This window comes from Dipodomys merriami, unplaced genomic scaffold (assembly GCF_024711535.1).
Source record: "Dipodomys merriami isolate MVZ:Mamm:240054 unplaced genomic scaffold, mDipMer1.0.p SCAF_1820, whole genome shotgun sequence".
NCBI lineage: Eukaryota > Metazoa > Chordata > Mammalia > Rodentia > Heteromyidae > Dipodomys > Dipodomys merriami.
The window spans coordinates 94,303-100,216 of NW_027203183.1; the positions used below are offsets into that span (position 1 = coordinate 94,303).

A 5,914-nucleotide genomic window follows, 5' to 3' on the forward strand; every position below is an offset into this window, starting at 1 on the left:
CATACATAGCTACAATTTAGGAAATCTAATGCAATTTATTAAACTAAGTAAAGAACAAATCCCATATAATCCCAATAGATGCTGACACAGAAGCATTTAATATTTTTAATATTAGTGAAAATTCTGAAACAAGGAAAATAGCTTTAGCTTAAGTAGAATATCTATCAAGCACTTATAATATTCTTTAAAAATAGCTGAGGCATTTCTGATGCAAACAAGAGAGAAATTTATCAATGATGGCATTTGACAACACATTTGATGTTTTAACTGAGAAGAAGAAGAAGGAGAATGAGGAGGAGGAGGAGGAGGAGGAGGAGGAGGAGGAGGAGGAGGAGGAGGAGGAGGAGAGAGGAGGAGGAGGAGAAGGAGAAGGAGAAAAAGAAGAAGAAGAAGAAGAAGAAGAAGAAGAAGAAGAAGAAGAAGAAGAAGAAGAAGAAGAAGAAGAAGAAGAAGAACAACAACAACAACAACAACAACAACAACAACAAGATCACAGAAGATTGCATAAGATTGCAATGGAAGGAAAATATTGTGATTTGTGAGCAAGATTGCATGGTAGTCTACATAAAAATTCAAACATATTTACCGTTTTACACTTTTACATGCTTTCAGTAAGTTGGGTACACACGAAGTCTAATAATGAAGAAATAAATAATCCTGTACATCTCAAACAAACAAAATTTAGGTGGTTAGAGTGTAGTTGTGGAGGTTGGAGGAAAGGAATTGTAGGGGAAAAACAAAGGAGGAGGCAACAATGCTTGATAAGAAATGTACTCATTACCTTGCTCATGTAACTGGAACCACTCCATACAGTTTTTTTTATAATAAAAAATTTGTTTAAAAAATAATAAAATTAAAAATAAATAAAAAATAAAAAATCTATGCAGGGAATTTGAAACTTAGTGGTCGAGTATTCACCTACTATTTGTGAAGGGTCCTTGTTAAATCACCTGCAAAATACAAAATAGACCAAAAACTTTAAAAAATGATACATGAAGGAAAATAAAGCACAGGGGTTGGGGCAAGTAAGTGGTTTACTTCCAAAGAAGAAGTAGCAACAGATGATTTTGGGGGTACATACTTGGAATCTAAACATCCGTTCTTTCGTGGTTCAAGTGTTCAAGGCTAGTCAGCTAAAAAAAAAAAGCACAACAAAAAACGAGGAGGAGGGACATGACAGAAGAAATAATAATCTGATACAAATTAAACTTCATCTGGATGGTGGGAAGAAGTCTCTCAGCTCTGTTATTTTCTTTTAAATAAGTTTCTAGCCTTTCGACCATGTGAGAATGCAGCAACAAGGGAACACATTAAAGGCCTGGTGAAGCTGACCTCTCAGCATATTGAATTTTCTTGGTTCTAGATAATGTCCTTCAGAATTTCTGTTGAGTACCCATAAGTTTCTCTAAGCTATTGGGACCTTGTCTTAAGGAGTTTTGTTATAGCATCACAATGGAATTGAAATAAACAGCTATACCTCTTTCTCTACAGGAAGACTCATGGATTTGGCAGTAGGAGAGTTCAAGCGGAGGACCTCCAATTGTTTAGTTAGGGGTTCTACCATCTAAGTTCCCTACTCCAGGCCTTGTTCTTCACTTTGAACTTATCAACACATTGCCTTATGGATTTCAAGGATTCTGATGTAAATTATCTCAGAGGAAACTATCATGAGAAATGTTGATGCTCTATTTTTTCTCACTCCTATAGATGTTAATAACCCACTTCATGGAGATGTATGGCATAGGGCATTTTGATACAGTATCAGATGATTCTGAAGCGATACCACTATCCTTTTGACATCAGTCATTCTACATTTAAAGAAGAAGACATTGAATATCTTGAGTTAACTGATGAGGTCTTTAAAAGGCAAAAGTTAGAGCAGCTTTTCAGATTATGGATGCCATGAAATACCCTATTGGATTCAATTTCTGAGTGAGAAAACAGCTGTTTTCCATTATCCACCTAAGTATAAAACTTACTTGGACTTATTTTCTTTGCATTTTAATGTAAATGACAAAAGTGCCCATTTTTTGACTTTATTAGGGGACTCTTAGTATTACATAATTAAATAGTTGTCAAAATTCACTGAGCTGAATAGAGAACATAATTTATAATAATACATGGATGTATTTTATTAGTAAATACTGAAAAGGAAAAAAAACAGTATTTCTACAGAAGATTCATCCTGGCAATAGTCACTTTACAGTAGGCTGGTACTACCTGCCTTCTTTCAACCACATGCTATTGTTGAATGTGATATTGTTTTAGATCTACTCAAGAGCTATGGGGCTCATCTTGGATTCCATTGAAAACACACCAAAGTGCATACTGATATTACAACTTTTTAAAGATCAGAAATTATTTATTATATGGTACCAAAACACTAAATCACGTCCATAACAAATAAGGACTTTCATATTATTTTAAGCAGTTGTGCAAGAAGGTTCTAATTCAACAAAGAGGGACACCTCTTATACTTTAACAACTTCTTTGAATTTTCTCTTTATTGTCAAGATAAAAAGAAATCTGGATCCACTTTAGTGAAAGTTTCCAATTGAACTCTTCGTTATGTGTCCCCTGCATCTAGGAATACATAGGATTCCACTTTGTTTTTAGATTGTTGGAGCAAGTTCCAAGACTTGCACATATAGTGAATGGAAGCCACTGGTTGATGTATGCTCCTGCACATGGCCACTGTTCTGGCAGGAGCAGACATAAGGACATGGATACTACTCAAGGACAAAATCCTTGGGAGCAACCGTAGGATCTTGAAGCCAACAAGGACAGAATGCACTTTCTGATACACTTTATGTTCCTGCAACACTGCCAAGGCAGCACCAGTGGCATCATTCTGTGCACCTCACATCCCTGTGGAAACCTTGGCAACAGTCCTCCAGGCTCAAGACCAGAAGATCCAGTGGGTTCATTCCAAGCTGTGATTGGTCCATTGCAAATATTGTGAGTGGTCTCTGCAGTCCATTACATTGCTGAGAGTTCCTGGTGACCTGCAGGACTGAGTGCTACATTGACAGTTTCCTTTAGGTTATTACTCTGGGGTTTTTATTTTCTTAGCTAAGTTTAGGTAGATTTACTCCTTGCCATCTTAGCAGAAAGATGGAAGAACATAGTGTATTATCCTCAAGCTCTTCAGAGAAGGAGATTTTCAATGAACAAGATAGTTTGAAGGTGATCATTAGCTATGGCAGGAGATTTTCCCTGAACAATATAGCATGAAGGAGGAAATCATTGACTATGGAAGCTATGGATATGGAAAGTTGGCCTAGCACCACCGCGTAGTCAATAAGGTTGTAGTGAAAATAATCCTGAAGATGAGAGTTCAACAATTGTTAAATCAAACATGAGATGGACAGGCCGGGAAGGTTGCTCAGTGGTATATGTTTGCCTTACATAAATGAGGCCCTGGGTTCGATTCCTCAACACCACATAAACAGAAAGAGCTGGAAGTGGTGCTGTGGCTCAAGTGGTAGAGCAGTAGACATAACCTGAAGAGTTCAGTGACAATGCCTAGGCCCTAGAGTTCAAGCCCCAGGACCCACAAAAAATTTTTAAATGAGATGGACATTATTAAGATTTTCCGTCACCCAAACATGATCAGGTCATACCAGGTGAGGGAAATGGATGAGCACAAATATTTGGTAGTGGAACTGGCCATCCAGAGACCTCCTTAGACAAATGTGAAAATCATACTGCCTTTTCAAGAATGAAGTCAGGAGTTTATTCAAACAGATTGTGAGGACTGTGCACTACTTTAATGAAACTGAAAATAACTGAAACATTAAACCCAATAACATCGTGTTGGATGACAAAGGCAATGTGAAGTTCAATGACTTTGGCATGAGCATAAGGATTTCCGTAGGGTAGTTGCTGAAGGACATATTTGGTACCTTAATTTTGTCCCTATAAAATATTGCTTCCATGAATATTACAATGGCTGCAAAGTAGATAGCTGGTGCGTGGGAGTCCTCATTTGTATTCTACAGGGATGGCAAATATCCCATTTGAAAGTATGAATTTTAACCTTATACAGGTAATTGTCTTGGAGGCCACATACATTTCTCCATTCATCTGTCTCCAAAAGAACAAAATATCATCTTGAAATGGTAAACTGCATAGCCAAAGCAGAGGCATAGTATACAACAAACAATGGAGATCAGCTCAACCAAATTGAGGGATATTTCCTATGTCCTGATGAGCCACTTGTAATGAGTTAAACCCTATTATTCTTGCACTCTTGTGTGAGATGAGGTACAGCCTGCCTGATACACACAAATCAATATTGGACAGGACATTCGATGAAATCATGGTCATAAATGTTTTGATTTTAAAAAAGTCTTAAAATAGAATGACAGCAGTGAAATTAAATCAGTGCCTTCAATTGTTTCAGTGTGCCCAACTCCTGCAGATAAATAGTATGTATATACATGTATATCACACAAATATATTACATATTAAATATATGTCCAAAACTTATTTTATACAAAATTAGGGGACAGTGTTATTAGATTTATCCTTGAAAAAAAGATCAACAAAAAATTAAAGATTGCTCACTTTGGCAGCACATATACAAAAATTGGAACAATACAGAGATTAGCATGGCCCTTGTGCAAGAATGACTCGCATATTTGTGAAGCATTCCTGATTTTAAAAAATAAATAAATAAAGACAGATAGAGATCCCAGTTTGAAGTGTGAAAGTAAGTGGAAGGCCCATAAATTCAAATCCTAGTACTGGCCCATAATCATACATTGAATTAATTTTTGTATGTCTTTTATTATAAAAAAATACTGTGCAGAGGGGCTACAATTAAATGAGTAAGGTAATTTCCTATCAAGTATATTTCCTATCAAGCATTGTTGCCTCCTCCTTTGTTTTTCCCCTACCATTCCTTCTCTCCCACCTCCACGAGTATTCTCCCCACCTCCGAAGTTCTAATGTTTGTTTTCAACGTAGGGTCTTGTACATTGCATTTTTACAATGGGTCAACCCGTATCCCTATTTAAGCATTTTATGTTTTCCCTTACCTTCTCCAAATTAGAAAAATGTATATACAAGATGCAGGGTACCAGAATCAAATGCAGTGAAAACAGGAGTTATACCATGGGGGAGGTACAAAGAAAGCAACAAAGAAATCAATTTATAAATATGTTGGAAACAATCACAAGAAAGAAAAAATTATCTTGGGGTTCATTTCGCCTAACATCAACTTGTCTAAAAATGTCTGTTTTTCTCAGACATATACTAGTTATTGCAAATAAGGGAAACCATGGGATCTATGTTTCTTTGGGTATGGCTTATTTCACTTAATATAATTTGTTCCAAGTCTTTCCATTTCCTAACAAATTGGACAAAGAAATTCTATGGAGGCATGGAATTGTGTATATATACCACATTTTCTTGATCCATTCATCAACTGAGGGGTATCTGTGTGGGTTCCATATCTTAGTTATGGTAAATAATGCTGCAATAAACATAGTCGTGCTGGTAGCATTAGTATGATCTTGTTTGTGAACATTTGGGTAAATGCCCAAAAGTGCTAGTTCTGGGTCATAGGGGAGCTCTATGTGGAGTCTTTTGAGGAACCTCCATAAACTTTCCAAAGTGGTTGAACACGTTTACACTCCCACAACAATACAGTAAGGTTTTCTTCTATCCACATCCCCTCCAGAATCTGTTGTTATTAGAGTTCTAGATTATAGCCATTCTAACTGTGGTGAGATGGTACTTCTGCTCTTTTTATTTGCATTTCTTTTATGGCTAGGGAGGTTGAGCATTTCTTCATGTGTCTATTGGCCATCCTTCTTTTCTCTTCAGAGAAGTTTCTTTTTGAGTCTTTAGCCCACTTATTTAGTGAGAAGTGGTTTCTTTGAGGATTTGTTGTTGGGAGATATAATTT

The 5,914-nt window shown here is 36.5% G+C and overlaps 1 non-coding gene across 1 annotated transcript; it reads left to right on the top strand.

Moving 5' to 3' along the window:
- Positions 1 to 4,561: 4,561 nt before the first annotated feature.
- On the top strand, positions 4,562 to 4,665 carry LOC138830074 (U6 spliceosomal RNA). Its single transcript, XR_011372855.1, has one exon. It is a non-coding gene; the product is annotated as a U6 spliceosomal RNA (small nuclear RNA).
- The last annotated feature ends 1,249 nt before the right edge of the window (positions 4,666 to 5,914 follow it).